The 15684-nt window shown below is 47.1% G+C and overlaps 1 long non-coding RNA gene across 1 annotated transcript in view; it reads left to right on the top strand.

Moving 5' to 3' along the window:
- Positions 1-14354, top strand: part of LOC141120215 (uncharacterized) — a 143698-nt gene extending 129344 nt beyond the window's left edge. The window contains exon 7 of the long non-coding RNA XR_012239552.1: positions 13600-14354. This is a non-coding gene — a long non-coding RNA (uncharacterized lncRNA). The remainder of the gene's footprint in view (positions 1-13599) is intronic.
- The last annotated feature ends 1330 nt before the right edge of the window (positions 14355-15684 follow it).

Raw genomic sequence — 15684 nt, 5'->3', positions numbered from 1 at the left:
ACCCTGCTCAAGTTTTGGCCGTGCGATCAATGGATCGCAGGGATAGTGTTCACCACTTGATTGGAGGTGTAGACCATTTGGTCTGATTTAGGAGGTTTCTTCTGGTCAGGGCGATTGTTTTTCCCCTGACCCCCATAGCAGAAAAGCTGACATGACTAACTGTTGCAAGAATTTGTGTTTGTGCCTTATACTGCTGCACACATCATTTTATACAAATAAGCTATCTGATGGTAACTCTGCCATATTATATAGGTTTGAGTGGATATGTAAAGTTTCTTATATTGCTTATGGCGCCAGACACTTAATGCACATGGTCATAGTAGATCGGTTTGCAATGTTTAAACCACAGCCGCCAACGTGTCCTGGACTTATCTTTAACCATGCGCTTCCCAGTTCCCACAAATTATGGGTATTAAAATAATTTCCCACAACCTGAAAGGTTTTAACTTCCCCAATAAAAGGAGAAAAGCCTTTCGGGAGTACAAGAGATTGGGGGCGGATGTCCTGCTTCTCCAGGAGACGCATTTCTCATCCCAAAACCACCTACACTATTTTGACAGGGCCTTCCAACAAGGATATTATACCACATATGAGTCCAGGACACGTGAAGCTGCAATTTTTATTAGGAATATGGTAATGTTTGATGTACAACATATCTATAGAGACCCAGATAGCCATTATGTGATTGTTAAGGGAAGTATTCAGGGTAAAAGCATCACCATGGCATCAGTTTACACACCTAATGACTCTCAGGCTTCCTTTTTTAAAAGCTTTTTCCTAACACTATAAAAATACCATTCTCCACATATGCTCATAGGAGGGGACTTTAACCTGGTGGCGCATTCAGAGCTAGACAGGAGTAGCAGGGGCCAGACCACAAATGCCTTCCCAAAATCGCTTCAGTACCAATTGAAATACCATCAGCTGCTGGACACCTGAAGGGCTCATAACGTGGGGAGCAGGGAGTACACGTTTTACTCCCACCCCCACAACAGCTACTCCAAGTTGGACCACATATTCTCCACAGCAGTACTGATGGCCAATTCCACCTCAGCCAGAATTCATGCTTGCCCGTGGTCGGATCATCATATAGTATCCTGTGTCTTTTCTCACATTGGACTCTCCAGGGAGGCAGGGGCCTGGAGGCTCAATGACTCCATGCTCACGGACCCCATAGCATTGTCCCAGATAACAGAATACATCTCAGAATACTTTGCACACAATGATGTAGGGGAGATTTCCCCTGCGTCGTTGTGGGCAGCACACAAGGCGGTTCTGAGGGGACGGCTTATGCAGTTAGCCTCGGAGCGTAAACGCCAAAAGCTTTTAGATATTACCTCCCTCACAGCTGATTTAGAAAAACTCTATCATCAACATGGTCGGACTCCAACACAAGATTTGCTTAATCAGATTACTCAAAAAAGGAAAACACTAGATGCTTGACTAGTGTAGTCCAGATGTACCCCAATTTTACCCATACTGTTAGCCACCATACTCCCCCCTCTTACCAACTTAAATAACGAGACCACACCTTTCATCTGGAGTATAAATGGCCATAACAGCCTTTTATTAAACAACTGTATAAAATTACCTCCAATATTAACTTCAATATGAATAACATATAAACTCAGATAAAACAACATGTTTTAAACAATCTGTTGGTCAATGACGGAGCTACCCCAGTTTACCACATATCCACAAGAGGGCACTGCAGGAACATGTTTCAAAACTGATAAGGCCTCCAGCTGTACCGCTCGGAGACAACCCCCTCCCGCAGTGCAACATACCGGTATTCCTTTCAGGAATACACAGGAGGGGCCATACTATTGCTGACCCCCCACCCCTTTTAACCTTTTATTTACCGCTACCGTCACCGACCAACAACAACAAACCAGCCAACCATCCAGCTGTCATGACGACCAAATGCTTCCAAACCTGAAAAATAAACACACACATTAACAACACCAACAACACATTACCCAGGGAGGGAGGGTGGGAAATTCTGCCTCCTCGTGTCTCCTTCCCAGCACACTGTTCCGTTTTTGCTCCTCCCCTCTTTTATAAGGCCACTCCTCCTTACTTTCCTGTTATCTCCTCCCACACTTTTCCTTGAAACATTAACCCTATGTGTGTCACTAGACACACTGTCATGCCCGGCCCTGCACTATTCCTCTTCTTTCCATCATTCCGGGCCTCACTTGACTAGTGTAGTCCAGATGTACCCCAATTTTACCCATACTGTTAGCCACCATACTCCACCCTCTTACCAACTTAAATAACGAGACCACACCTTTCATCTGGAGTATAAATGGCCATAACAGCCTTTTATTAAACAACTGTATAAAATTACCTCCAATATTAACTTCAATATGAATAACATATAAACTCAGATAAAACAACATGTTTTAAACAATCTGTTGGTCAATGACGGAGCTACCCCAGTTTACCACATATCCACAAGAGGGCACTGCAGGAACATGTTTCAAAACTGATAAGGCCTCCAGCTGTACCGCTCGGAGACAACCCCCTCCCGCAGTGCAACATACCGGTATTCCTTTCAGGAATACACAGGAGGGGCCATACTATTGCTGACCCCCCACCCCTTTTAACCTTTTATTTACCGCTACCGTCACCGACCAACAACAACAAACCAGCCACAGCCGAAAGGATGAAACCTTATCCTTAAGGGCCCCTCCACACCCTCAAGGCCCGTTCTATTCCTTCCTGCAAACCCATGGTCCAAAGATCCGTCCCCACATCTGTGAGGTGGACCCCATCCCTCCTCAAATAGAGGCCTACATTTATCTCAAGCTCTCTGTGCCGAATCACCATGCCCCCTTGTTGAACCAAAAACCTCCCCACCACCCTGTTGACACGTATACGAGCCTTGTTAATCCTTACCACAGACCTAGCATTGCGCCACGAAGTTCGTGCCACAATATCAGACCATAGTAACAAAGTGTTCGGATAATTAGTGTGCAAGTGCAACAAATCTGCTTTTACATCCTCTATCAGGTCCCGGACCGTCCTCACCCCCAAATCGTTACCTCCAGCGTGTATGACCAACACATCCGGAGGTCTATCTAGCCAGGCAAATCGTTCCACCTCTGAAACCACTCTGCCCCACATCATTCCTGGTCTCCCCAGCCACTTGATAAAAGCCTCCCTTCTCGATATGCCTAACTGGCGCCCATCTGGTCTCGCATCACCTCTCCTTGCCCCCCAACAAACGTAGGAGTGTCCCAGTATCCAGACGAGGCGTGGAGACACTCCATCTGAAACGAAAAGACAACAAGGCAGGGTGATATCACCAACGCAACAGACCAAAAACACCCACTACCTATATGTGAAAACCCAACTTATACAACATACGGGTTTCATTTATTTTTCATTTATTTATTTATTTATATATATTATTATTTTTTTTTTTTTTATTATTCCACTACTAATTGAGGGCGAATGTATGAACGGAATCTCTTTGATTCCCATCTACCGATCCTCCGCACCGCTGCTTCATCCAACCCGCATCTGGCAGCTTCTGTGGCCGCCCCAATGCGGAAGGAGTGTGAGGCGTATGCTTTCTCATCCAAACCTATCATCGATAAGCATTTTCGAAACACCGCCACAAATTGAAACTTTGAAAGGTAAGCACCATTCTCATGACATAAAAATGGACCCTCACCTACCGGTCTAATCTTCCCAAATTCATTAACCGTCCTCACCGGACATACTGGCGATCCCGGTAATGCATGCAGCCACACATCTATGCCCTTTCCCAATTGGTCTGTTTTCGACCTCCTCAGCCGTAAACACACACTTCCCGTGCGTGCCCGCACGTCTTGCACCAAAATACCCCCCGCTTCCTTTTTGGATGGGCTGACCAACTCCCCTACCCGAAACGCCCCAAAAAACGCCAGCGAAAAAGCCGCTGTAAAAAGTAAACATTCATAACTTGAGCTGCACACCAACCCTAGCTGATCACAAATTGCCAACAGGTTGGCAAAAGTGACCGGTCTACGGTTATCTTTTTTCTTGTGCCCTTTCCGGTACCCTTTTAATGCCCGCCGTACCCAAAATTCCTTCGTCCAATCCTCCATCCCCTGTAACTTAAACAGAAACGACAGCGCCGCCAATTTCTTACCAATAGACGATACCCCCACCCCATTTTCCATATTCCTGGACACAAAATAAATGACCAATAATCTCAACTCTCCCCCGTCATCCTTTGCTCCGGATTCCCGTACAAGTCCCAACCATTCTCCCCATACCTTCACATAGGCCGACCACGTGGACTCACTCACAGACTGTTGTATCCATCCTGCGATGACTCCAATGCCAGCTCCCAGATCCAACCCGGGCAAGGAATCCCTTCCTTCTCTGCAGCCGGAGCTAATTCCCTGAACTTGTCCCACTGAAAGCGAGACAGTGAATCAGCCAGCGTATTTTCAATCCCAGGTATATGCACAGCATATATAAAAATATTCAATTGCAAGCACCGTAATACCAACTGTCGCAATAGTCTTATGACAGGTTGAGAAGACGCTGACAAGCGATTGACTACCTGCACCACTCCCATATTATCACAGTTCAACCGCAACTTTAAATTCTGACAAGCCTTGCCCCATAATTCCATAGCCAGAACTACTGGAAACAATTCCAATAGTACCAAGTTACGAAGGAAACCTGCTTCAACCCAGGATTTTGGCCATGGTTCTGCACTCCATTGACCCTTAAAGAACGCCCCATATCCAGTAGATCCCGCCGCGTCAGTAACTAATTCTACATCGAAGTTGCTTACCGGACCAGACATCCACACTGACCTCCCGTTGTATTCCGACAAAAATTGATACCATACCTTTAAATCCTCACGATGATCCTTAGTAAGCCTAATGAAATGGGCCGGTGCTTTTACCCCAGCCATAGCTGCAGACAGCCGTCGGCAAAAAACCCTACCCATGGATATGATTCTACAAGCAAAGTTCAACTTACCAAGCAAAGATTGGAGATCCCTCAGCTGTATTTTTTTTCATCCCATGGACCCGCCTTATTTCCGTCTGCAGATCCAGTAACTTTCCTTGCGGTAACCTACATTCCATTGCCATTGAATCAATAACAATGCCCAAAAAGCTAATCTCCGTGGTGGGGCCCTCAGTTTTGTCAGCAGCCAGGGGAACACCAAACCGTTCTGCAGTGTGTTGCAACGTTGACAATAAAATCGCACACACACTGGAAGACGGTGGGCCTATGCATAGGAAATCATCTAAATAGTGTATCATAGATTCAAGGCCGGACAAATCTCTTACCACCCACTCCAAAAAGGAACTGAAAACTTCAAACATGGCGCAGGAAATGGAGCAACCCATAGGCAAGCATTTGTCCACATAAAATTGTTCCTGCCACTTGCAACCCAGCAGCCAAAAACTGTCCGGGTGTACTGGCAGCAGCCTAAACGCTGCCTCAATATCAGCTTTTGCCATCAGTGCCCCTTTTCCATAGCGCCTGACCCATCGAACCGACGCATCAAACGAAGTGTATGACACGGTGCAGACGTCCGGGTCAATGAAATCGTTAACCGAACCCCCTTTTGGAAATGATAAGTGGTGAATGAGCCAAAACTTATTCGGCTCTTTCTTGGGCACCACCCCCAGAGGGGACACCACCAAGTCATTCAATGGTTTTGCCTCAAATGGCCCCCCCATCCGTCCTAAAGCCACTTCCTTTTCCAATTTCTCCCCCACCACCCCCGGGTGTTGCAACGCAGATTTTAAATTCCGTGCTACTGGAGGAACCACCGCCAATGAACATGGAATTTTGAACCCCTCTCTAAAACCCTCAGTGATCAGTAACGCCGCTTTCCTATCCGGATACTTACTTAGGAAAGGTTGCATCCTTTCCACCTTCACCGGCGTCATCCCTCTTGTGAGCAAACTCCCCGGTACGTTTACCTTTTTTGAAACACCGAGACAGGGTGTGGGCTCCCCCACAGCCTGAACACTCGTGCTTGAATTTGCAGGACCCCCCAAATTTACAGGATCCTTCATTATACTGCCAGCATACCCCCCATTTTCTGCCGGCCGGTAGTCCTGAGGAGTTAGTACCCCCGGCCCCCCCTTGAAATAACTGAGGCGGGGTCCTAGCCGACGACATCAGCTTCATCCATAGGCTAATATCCTTATGGTCCCAACGCAGAGCCGGACGCACCGCTCTGCGTTGACGAAACTGCTCATCGTAACGTAACCACGCAGTTCCCCCGTACACTCTATGTGCCTCACCTATAGCATCCATATAACAAAACAACCCCGAACAATGTTCAGGGTTCTTTTCGCCAATGACACTAGCCATGATAGCGAACGCTTGCAACCAATTCACAAACGTCCGCGGTATCAATCTATATCTCCTCTTCTCCTCATCCTCCTTCTTGGAATCGTCGGGTTTAACCCTATCCAGGTTAAACTTTTCCAATGGCAACAAGGAGAAAATTTCCACGTACTCACCTTTATGAATTTTTTCTCTCACTTCAGGTTTCAAGTGTGCCCCTAACGGGCCTTCAAAACAAACATATATCTCACATTTTGCAGCATCTGCCAGCCTAACCACATCAGTCCTGCCTTTTGTTTCTGCAGCCCCCTTCTCACCTGCTGTTTCCTTGTCTGCCCCCTTCTCTGGCGTTGTGGTAGCTGGCACCTCTGTAACCGCAGCCCCTGTCGCCCTTTGTGCATCCCCTTGCGGAGCCTGCCCTGGTCCCTCTCCAAAGCGACCAACCAGGGCCCTTAAACCCTCCAATAGCTCCTGGAGCTGTCCCCCTGACCCCGAACTGGCGGGTGCAGTACTCGCCAGTTGTTGGTCAGTAACCTGACCCACCCTGCTCTGCAAAGGTGTCACCATCCCTCCTGCAGTTGTTGCTATCCCCCCCAGCAAGCCCTGCAAAGCATTGGTAAAGGAAAAGTTATCACTAGACTTACCGGGCTGACCAGGATTCCTCCCAACAGCCGCTGTGCTGCTCTCTCTTGCTGGTTCCGGCTGCTGTAGCCCATCTTCCTCATCGGACACCTCGTCTTCGGACTGTTCCCCTTGCACTGGGATTGGCGTTAGAGGTAGCCCCCCAGGAGAAGCCCTCCTGGAGGCCGGAAGCCCACGCTGGTGTGAGGCCTGCACCGTGCGATGAGTCACTGCTGCTCCCTGCTGCCCTGAACTTCCAGCTACCGGGCCAGCCTGGGCACTGTTTCCATCGCCATCTTGGGACACGTCCCCCTCGCCCGGTAAGCTCCGCCCACCCGCGGTGCCGCTCGATCCACGCGACCCGGACGCTGCTGCTCTCGGCGCCGTTCTCCCCCTTCTGTCCACCCGCTCACACTCGTGCAGAGGTACTGAGGGGCTGTTCAAAATCCTCCGTGCAGTGCCAGCGTGCGGGGAAGTGGCGCCATGTTGGCCCGTGGCCCCGCCCACCGCTCCGTGACCGCGGCGTGTAACCCGCCCGGGCCCCACCGAATCACCAGTGTGGCTCCTCTTGGCCGGCGGTGCCGATTGTTCCCCCCTTGGGCTCCGTGTCAGACGACCCTGTCCATGTCCTGGCCCTGGTGAATAGCGCGCCGGAGGCCGCGATCTCCGCGCACGCACAGACGGCTCACCTTCACCCCCTGCATGGCTTGCTTCTCCCCCGAGCATCGCTGTGACCTGGCTGCGAAGCCAGTCGGATCCGTTCGCCGCCGCCTGCCGCAACCGCGCCAAAATCGCCTCAACGTCCGCCATTGTGTCTGAGGAGCAGAGAAATTCTGCCTCCTCGTGTCTCCTTCCCAGCACACTGTTCCGTTTTTGCTCCTCCCCTCTTTTATAAGGCCACTCCTCCTTACTTTCCTGTTATCTCCTCCCACACTTTTCCTTGAAACATTAACCCTATGTGTGTCACTAGACACACTGTCATGCCCGGCCCTGCACTATTCCTCTTCTTTCCATCATTCCGGGCCTCACTATCCTATCAGAACAAACGGAAAAATCACTTACATGGTCCAAGGCTCGTTTCTTACTGTATAGCGGTTCGGCTTCGACGATGTTTGCAAGGAAATTAAAACAATCCTTACAACCCACACATGGCTACAAGCTGAGGGATAGGACAGGGAACCTCACCTCTCATCCGAAGGAGGTTTTACAACTGTTCTCCACATACTATCAGACATTACTTGCTGACCCTCGGATTCCTGTTGCTCCAGCATCCCTATCATGGTTGGAGGTCATTCCCCTACCTAAGCTTACAGAAGAGCAACTACAATCCCTGAATGCCCCTTGCACAGAGGAGGAGGTTTCTTCTGTCATATCCAAACTAAAACCTTCAAAGGCCCCAGGCCCAGATGGCTTTACAGCCCTTTATTATAAAAAGTTTTCTGGATTGCTGACCCCAAAGTTGACAAAGCTTTTTAGTAGGGTTTTAGCTGGAGAGTCATTTCCTACTGATATACTTATGGCCAACATGTCATTGATCCCAAAGCCAGGAAAAGATCACTCTCTTCCCCAGAACTATAGACCCATATCAGTCATTAATAATAACTTAAAAATATTTAGCCGCCTGTTAGCAGACCGCCTAGCATCCATCATCACAACATTAATATCCCCTGATCAAACGGGATTTATCCCTACTAGACAAATCACTGATAACATACGCCTCGCATCGAATATTATACAAGATGCTGATTTACACACACACAAGTCTTGATGCTGAATTTAGATATTAACAAGGCCTTTGATAGTGTCCTCTGGCCATATTTGGATGCTATCCTATCCAAATTTGGGATGCATGGGGAATTTGTAAGCGGTTTCCGAGCTCTGTATCGCCAACCTCAAACCAGATTTAATCTACCTGGCTGTTCATCAGGATACTTTCCCCTGGGAAGGGGGACTAGACAGGGCTGCCCCCTATCCCCTCTCTTATTTGCAGTCGCAATAGAGCCCTTGGCTAGATATATTAATAACAACCCCAGCATTAGAGGATACTGCAATAATAATCAAGAATATAAGTTAAGTCTATATGCGGACGACGTCCTCCTGTTTCTTACCGACCCCATAATCTCTTTGCCCAATCTTTTCACAACATTAGACACATTTAGTAATATATCAGGTCTGGGGGTTAACCCCTCTAAATGCGTAGCTATGCCTATAAACTTACCGTGCATCCCTTGGTCTCAGGGGCGTTGCTAGGTGGCAAAAAGACCAGGGGCTTCAGCCCGAAGTCCGATGCTGGCACCGATGGGGGGGGGGGGTTGAGAGTGGTCATGGCATGGGGTTTTTTGGCTGAGCGCTGGGGTTGTGTGGCGGGGGGTAAGCTTACTTGCTGGTTGCTGCCTGGGGCTTAGCAGTGCCCATCAATTTTGACCACTAATCTCAGGTACCTGACACACTGACCTACCTAACATACACTGACCTGACATACATACACCTACCTAACATACACTGACCTAACATACACTGACCTACCTAACATACACTGACCTACCTAACATACACTTACCTGACATACATACACCTACCGGACATGACGTACACCTAACATACACTGACCTGACATACATACACCTACCTAACATACACTGACCTACCTAACATACACTGACCTACATACACCTACCTAACATACACTGACCTGACATACATACACCTACCTAACATACACTGACCTACCTAACATACACTGACCTACATACACCTACCTGACATACATACACTCACCTGACATGACATACATACACCTACCTAACATACACTGACCTGACCTGACATACATACACCTACCTGACATACACTGACCTGACATACATACATACATACACCTACCTAACATACACTGACCTGACATTCATACATACATACATCTACCTAACATACACTGACCTGCCTAACATACACTGACCTGACATACATACATACACCTACCTAACATACACTGACCTACCTAACATACACTGACCTGACATACACTGACTTACCTAACATACCGTGACATACATAATACACTCACCTACCTGAACAGGAGACAGACTTCATGTGTCCAGGTGTCCTGCAGTTTAGTTCAGCCGTAGTGTGCGGTGTGCAGCCCACGCATCATGTGGCACAGCAGGCAGCCAGAGAAGAGGAGACTGCTTGAATTTCATTGCCTGGACCTTGGAGCTCCGGGCTTTGTCCTGTATGTAGTTATACAAAGTAGAGCCTGCCTCCCAGTCCCAGCACAGCCAGCAGGCACAAGGCGGTATGGAGAAGACTCTTCTGCCTCCTGCTGCACACTCCGGTGCCGATGATCAGACACACCGAGATCCGGAGCTCTTCACTCTGCCGTCCGCACCAGCACAGCTCAGGTCACCAACACACCCCAGCACCTGGCTCCTCTTCAGGTTATCCTCATCCCCTCCTCTACAATCATCAGTGCAGTCACTGGCACATCTCGCCAGATTGCTCCTCCGCTGCCCTGATCTATCTGAGCGCCGAGTGGGGATCGCAGTCATGTGGCGCGGCGGATTGTAATTCCCGCCTTCTGGAGCCTGCAGCGCCTATGATGGACGTCACACGTCCCGCAGTCCTAGCATTGGACCAGTGGGACGTCCATCATAGCTCCAGAAGGCGGGACCTGTATGTCATTCGGCCACACTCGGCCGCACTCGGCAGATCAGATCGGTCCCCGCTCGTCAGCAGCCGGCGGCGCTCGGGGCTAACAATTGAACGGTGCCTTCTTGACACTCGGGGCTTTTTGGGGACCAATTCGGGGCTTCAGCCCCCCTAGCCACCCCCTCCCGACGCCCCTGCTTGGTCTCATCCCTGAAGAGCAGCTTTGAGTTCTCCTGGAACATGGAATCATTACAGTACCTGGGTATAAGACAAGCACCAACTTTGAAACTATTATATACCCATAATTATCCCCAAGCCTTCTCTAATATCAAACGGTTACTAGCTCAGTGGTCCCTATATTACATTTCATTTTTGGGCCGCATACAGGCAGTCAAAATGTCGGTCCTACCAAAATTATTGTTCTATTTCAGGGCCCTGCCATTATATGTGTCCAAATCCACCATACACGCCATTCAACTAGCTCTATTAAAATTTATATGGCAGGGTAAAAAACCACGCATGGGCAGGCCTTTAATGTTTAGGTCCCGAGATAGAGGGGGCCTGGGCTGCCCAAACCTATGGAAGTATTACTTGGCGTCCAGGTTGGTACAACTAGCCCAATGGCACACTTCCCCGTCTCACATACCATGGCTGCAGTTTGAGAGAGCCTCCATTAAACCATACTTTCTTCTGGGCATTCTGTTGACTAATGCAGTAAACTATAGAATGATCTCCCAGCTCAATGGAATTGTTGGGCAGTCCCTGTATCTCTGGACCTTATACAAAGAGAGATTTGAGCTCTTCTCTAAACCATCCCTGTTGACTTAATTTTTGGATGACCCTGGCTTCCCTGTGGCATTTAACACAGAAATAGACTTTGCACAATGGTCCTTACAAGGACTGGCGACGCTGCTCTCGTTTCTACAGGGCACCACATTCTGCTGATTTGAACATCTAACCTATAACTTTGCCATACCCAACTCGGATCTATATAAATACCTACAGATACAACACTTCTTCCAAAAGGCTATCTCTCAAATTAAGGGGGATGCTAGAACACCTTTTGAGGACTTGTGCCACGAGGGGTCCAGTGATAGAGGGACAATATCAACATTATATATGTAACTGAATGATCACCACACAGAGGCTAAGTCCCAGGCAATGTTGGGATGGGAGGCAGAGGTGGGCCTGGAGTTTTCAGCAGAGGATTGGCGTGATATGATTGATAATATGCATAAATGTACCCGCTCAGTAGCTGTTAAGGAAACTGTAATGAAATTGCATACTAGATGGTATTATACGCCAGTTAGAATTCACAAAATGTTCCCCACCATTCCAGATAGATGTTTCAGAGACTGTGGAGAGAGGGGTACTCTACTCCATACTTTCTGGAGCTGTAGGGAGTTGAGCTCCCTCTGGCAGCAGACAACTACGAAAGTACTACAAATAACAGGTTCAAACATCACCTTGACATTTCAAATGTGTATTCTGATTGCAGACCTCCCTGAGGTCATACCCCCAGAACAAAAGCTGGTCCACACGCTGTTAGGAGCTGTACAGTGGGCAATAGCCCTCAACTGGCGTAAACGCACGGCCCCATGGTCCCAAGTGCTTCATCGCATGGAGTTGGGGAGACTGATGGAACGTATCCACCACACTCTTACGGACTCTATGCGAATCTTTTATAGAAAGTGGGACTCCTGGCCAACATCTTAGCGGGCTCGGGAGACGGTCCTTGCCCCAAGTGCACCAGAGGGCACCTATAGGGTTGGCAGCAGGATTGGTGGTTGACCTGCTCTCTTTCATGATTCACACCAATAGTGCTTTGCCTATAAGTGAACTTATGCAGATAAAGTAGTCTTGATAAATGAGAAGTAAACTTAATATAAAACTTTTTGCACTAGTAGCAGTATCTTATTTTTACTTTATTGTTTTTAAATCCTTGATTTGTAAAAAAGTTAACGTAGAGCAATACAAGAATTCATACATTTTGAGTGCTAACTACACAACATTTGTATATTAGCTCTCTTTATTGCTGACTAGACATAAATGCCTAAATTCTAGATCTGCATAACACTCTCAATTCTGATCAATGTATTTGTGATATCTTTTCTACGTAACAGTCTGATTTTTTTCAATAAACATTTGTAAAAAAAAAAAAAAAAAAAAAAGCTCTAGAAATGCACCTCCCCAAAGACATTAATGAAAGACGCATCAAAATGATGTAAAAAATGCACCCAAAATGCAAATTTTTGGTGCGGTGTTTGAGTCTCATGTCCTTTTTTCACAGGTGAAAAATACACCAGAAATGCGGCAAAGAAGCGGTAAAAACACATATGTGTTTTAGCCACATTTTTGCAAAGGAGCAGTGTGAAAGAAGCCTACACCGATTGGAAGGGAAGCCATGGTTCTTTGACTGTTGATGTTGAATCACACATTGATCAGATAAAGCTGAAGCATGTATGACTACCATTAGTTGGGTCAGTTCTCTGTCTACAAAGTACAAGAGAACTATAATAGGTGGTCAATTACTTTATAGGGTGTGAAGGAGTGGACAGAAAGTCAGTGAATACAATTGAGAAATGTCACATGAAGGCTTCATTTATTTTTGATGAAATGTTTGATTTATTGGATTTTTCTAAAAACATTGTGTATCACTTTATTACACACAGTATACTTCCTAACAACTCTGTACCATGGTCCCTCTCTTTACATTACCAAAGGAAGTCCCATCATTTTGCATAATATTCTGCTTTACATAAACCTCCCTCATTACTGGAGATAAAAAAGAAAAAGATCTGTTAATCTTAAAAGCCAACAATCTGCATGTGGCAATCCAAAAATCTCAGGATGCTTTCATTGTATGTGATCTGTATGTTTTGTCTTTACATATGGGGTATTGTGAAATGATATAAAACTTCAACTGACTCAGTAATAGAAGTATGTACCTCCGTTATGTATGTATTTATTACTTGTCAGGTAAAGCAAATAATATAATGGTTTATTTTTTAGGATCCATTGGACAGATTAGAATGGCTAAGACTCCAAATGTCATCTCTACATTACCAAGAGAAACAATCTCCATCACCTGTAGAACCCATGAACCTGTAAATGATGCAAATCCAAAGTTCCATGCCTTACCCTGGAACCATAAGAAACTGGAACAATCTCCACCTCTAATTATATATCATGCCTATCGCCAAAATACCGGGTTTCCAGACCAAATCAGTCACACTGTATCTATACCTGAAATCATTCTTAAAATTGTCAACTTTGAAATATCGGATGAAGGTGTCTATTACTGCCTGCCGCGCAAAGAACGTCCGAACACATAGTGATATGGAGCTGTACAAACACCTTCTGCATGTGTGCCTGTGTATTAGTATGCATGAAATCTGTATATACTTCCTGAACCTAAGGATCTTCATCTTACAGTTATGCATCTAGAATGAAATGGAAGGTGATCCCGGACCATATAGAGAAGTGAAGCTATACTGGAGACTATGACCCTAACGCATTGTCTCCAACTCCAAATTAAACAAAGGCATACTTTTGAAATTGTATTTTCTCTGCCATGTCTGTACTATGTGAGCTACCACTTTATGAAACAGGAAGATTTAGAACATACCTGTCATCAGTAAGTACATAGAAAATAGCCAACCACCTAATATCACTGTATAACAGGCACCCTCAGGGGCCATAGTAAACCTTTAGGCATTGCAATTAGAAAGTCATTCAGAATTTTGAGTCCAGGAAGAGCTAGAATTGTAACAAACATGTCATACTTACCTCCTCTGTGCAGTAGGTTTTGCACAGAGCAGCCTGGATCCTCCTCTTCTTGGGTGCCTCTTTGCTGCTCCTAGCCCCTCCTTCCTTTGAGTGCCCCCTCAGCCAGCAGTTTGCTACAGGGGGAACCCAAGCAGAGTCAGAGCTCCATGTAGCCATTCAGACACAGAGCCACGACCTTGTCCCTCCCCCTCTCTCCCCTGACTGGCTGACTGACAGCTATGTGAGCCAATTGCGCCACTGCTCTGTCTCAGCCAATCAGGAGGAGTGTATTGGATGGCTGAGGGGATCGTGGACAACGCTGGAGAGAAAAGGGGCTCAGGTAAGTAATTGGGGAGGGTGCTGGGGGGCTGCTACACACAGAAGGTTTTTTATCTTAATGTATGTGGTATGTGTTTATGTAATGATTGTATGATATTTACGTTATTTCTGGAAATCATTTTATATCAGCCCCATAGCATTATTATACCAGCCCAACTGCATAACGTCATTATTTTCTTGTTCATAAAAGGGAAAACCATGCATTTTAAAGCATGTTTGAAGAGTGTATTATACTCACCAGTGCCCATCAGTGCAGCCTCATCAGTGCCCATTTATGCAGTCTCACCAGTGTCAATCAATGTAGCCTCACCAGTGGCCATCAATCCAGTCTCACCAGTGCCCATTAATGCAGTCTGATCAGTGCCCAATAATGCAGCCTCACCAGTGTCCATCAATGCATCTTCACCAGTGCCCATCCAATGCAACCTCACCAGTGCCCATCCAATGCAGCCTCACCAGTTCCCATCCAATGCAGCCCCGCCTTTGCCCATCAATGCAGCCTCATCAGTGCCCATCAGCTCAGCTTCATCAGTGCCCATCAATGCAGCCACACCAGTGTCCATGAATGCAGCCTGATCAGTGCCCATCAATGCAGCCACACCAGTGTCCATCAATGCAGCCTGATCAGTGCCCATCAATGCAGCCTCACCAGTGCCCATCAGCGCAGCCTCACAAGTGCCCATCAGCTCAGCTTCACCAGTGCCCATCAATGTAGCCTCACCAGTGTCCATCAATGCAGCCTCACCAGTGTCCATCAATTTGGCCTGATCAGTGCCCGTCAATGCAGCCTCACCAGTGTCTATCAATGCTGCCTGTTTAGTGCCCATAAATGCAGCCTGTTCAGCGTCATCAATGTAGCCTGTTCAGTGCCCATCAATGTAGCCTGTTCAGTGCCCATCAATGCAGCCTGTTAAGTGCCCCTCAATGCAGCCTGTTTAGTGCCCATCAGCTCAGCCTGTTCAGTGCCCATCAGCTCAGCCTGTTCAGTGC

This window comes from Aquarana catesbeiana, linkage group LG01 (genome assembly GCF_042186555.1).
Source record: "Aquarana catesbeiana isolate 2022-GZ linkage group LG01, ASM4218655v1, whole genome shotgun sequence".
Classification (NCBI taxonomy): Eukaryota; Metazoa; Chordata; class Amphibia; order Anura; family Ranidae; genus Aquarana; species Aquarana catesbeiana.
The sequence above is the reverse complement of the archived record's forward strand: the minus strand, read 5'-3'. Positions and strand labels throughout refer to the sequence as shown.